This window comes from Sardina pilchardus, chromosome 3, assembly GCF_963854185.1.
Source record: "Sardina pilchardus chromosome 3, fSarPil1.1, whole genome shotgun sequence".
Taxonomy (NCBI): Eukaryota; Metazoa; Chordata; class Actinopteri; order Clupeiformes; family Clupeidae; genus Sardina; species Sardina pilchardus.
Genome location: NC_084996.1, coordinates 26,297,058 through 26,299,557, shown reverse-complemented (window position 1 = coordinate 26,299,557; position 2,500 = coordinate 26,297,058). Strand labels below are relative to the sequence as shown.

The 2,500-nt window shown below is 50.2% G+C and overlaps 1 protein-coding gene across 1 annotated transcript in view; it reads right to left on the bottom strand.

Moving 5' to 3' along the window:
- htra1b (HtrA serine peptidase 1b) overlaps positions 1 to 2,500 on the bottom strand; it is a 36,390-nt gene that overhangs the window by 26,060 nt on the left and 7,830 nt on the right. The gene's annotated exons all lie outside the window — the stretch shown is intronic.

Here is a 2,500-nt window from a genome sequence, read left to right as displayed (position 1 = left end):
GCGTAGACCATCAGAAGTGAGTCAAAATGGCATTCAAATGATGCTGTCAAAAGCTATTTCAATGTGCTAATGTTATCAGAGAGATGAAGTCATTTGTTTTGGCCCCTGGTTGAGTCATGTGCGAGGCATGCAGCTGTAAAGCAGGTATGTTTCCAACGCTGGAACACATCACATCCCTTTCCAGGCCGCAGAGCGCAGCTTTTGATTTCAGCTCGGCGATGGCGCCAAGTGTCTGATCATCGCTCTTTTACCAGCGCACTCCGAGTACCAGCCGCGGAGCCCCACGTGTGGGTTATGCAAGAGGCTTTGTGTCGGGTCAGGATGAGACAGTACTTCAAATGATCAGGCCTTGTAAACAACCTCAACGAGACCACAATTATCGGCCCAATAAACTGCTAGAAAGGACTCAGCAATGTGTTTTAGGGAATGTCGCGTCATAAAATGTTCTTTTGCTGAAGTGATTTCATACACGTGTTTGCAAGGCTAATAAAATTTGGGTCAATAAAACATAATAGCCATCAAATGCAAAATCAAATGCAGGCTTGAGCGTGTCGGAACGGCAAACGCGACGCAGCGGATCTCTGGCCCTCAGCCCTGCGGTCAGCCCTGCGGTCAGCCTATAGCTTCGCTCCGCACATCAGTCAGAGAACTGGCTCTCATACAAGTGGAAGTGATTCAGCTGACCGCTCTCACAACAACACATACGTAACTCTCTCTCTCTCTCTCTCTCTTTCTCTCTCTCTCTCTCAAAACAATAGATACGTAACTCTCTCTCTCTTACCCTCTCAAAACAAAAGATACGTAACTGTCTCTCTCTCTCTCTTTCTATCTCTCTCCCTCCTCCCCCCTTCCTTCTCTCTTTCACAGTCTCTCTTACCTTGCGTAACCCTCCTTTCACAACATCAATAGTGAGGAACATCTGCGTTCTGTGACTCCAACCTTCTTTTATCTTAGGCGTCCTCCTCAGCTCTCCCACCCCTAAATATTTACACTTCAAACAGCCTGGGCGTCTGCTGATGGATGGCATCTATCGAACGGCTGCTGGTGACATAAGCCTGGCATGCAGCATGAGAGAGTGTGTGTGTGTGTGTGTGTGTGAGAGCCACACCTGGTCATTAAGTGTGAAATGGACCGTGAGCAGAGGGGCTATTAGCTCCAAACAGCAGCAGATGCAGCACGGCTCTCTTCCCCACACAGGAAGACTACTGACCATACAGTCTAACGCACAGGGAGACTACTGACCACACCAACTACTGACCATACAGAGTCTAACACACAGGGAGACTACTGACCACACCAACTACTGACCATACAGTCTAACGCACAGGGAGACTACTGACCATACAGAGTCTAACGCACAGGGAGACTACTGACCATACAGTCTAACGCACAGGGAGACTACTGACCATACAGAGTCTAACGCACAGGGAGACTACTGACAATACAGTCTAACGCACAGGGAGACTACTGACCATACAGAGTCTAACGCACAGGGAGACTACTGACCACACCAACTACTGACCATACAGACCAACTACTGGACACATATGGAGTCTAATGCACAGGAAGACTACTGACCACACCAACTACTGACCATACAGAGTCCAACGCACAGGGAGACTACTGACCATACCAACTACTGACCATACAGAGTCTAACACACAGGGAGACTACTGACCACACCAACTACTGACCATACAGAGTCCAACACACAGGAGGACTACTGACCATACCAACTGCTGGACACGTGTGGAGTCTAATAGACTGTTGGTGGACGCTCAGATACAGTACGTCCCGTCTGCCTCCGCCATGCTGTCACATCCTGATCATGGACACACTGACCCCAGGATCTGGCCCTCATTTGGCCCCGATCTAGACCTGATCTGGCCCTAATATGGCCCGGCCTCGGCCCTGATCTAGACCTGGTCTGGCCCTGATTTGGCCTGGACTTGGCTTGATTCTTGCCTGGATTGGTTGTGGACCCCTGGAGCAGCTGCAATCCTCTAACGCTCAGCCCGTCATACTAAATCGCGGTAGATGTTTACGTTTTTGTTCACGTTTACGTTAATGTTTTGCGTTAGCCTTGAGGAGCAGCTGGGCGGATATGAACGCGTCACCGGTCTCTATAAGTCACCGGGTTGGTGCGCTGTAGCGGGGATCCAAACCATATGGGCGTCTGCTAGCACAGAGACGCGATGAGTTACGCTTGAGCTGTGTGAAGCTAACCGTGCCTGAGCACACAAACCACTCTGATCACACACACTCCATCCACTGAGTAATGGAGCCTCTTCTGCACTCTCCACTCTCCAGGAATTAGAGAGGGAAGAGGGGAGGGAGGTCTTAGTTCTTAGAGAGGAAAGAGTAGAGGAAAGAGGGGAGTGAGGTCTTAGGGAGGAAAGAGGAGAGGAAAGAGGGGAGTGGGCTCTTAGGGAGGAAGAGGGGAGTGGGTTCTTAAGTTCTCCGCACATACGTTTCGACATGATGCGGCGCGCCCTACTTT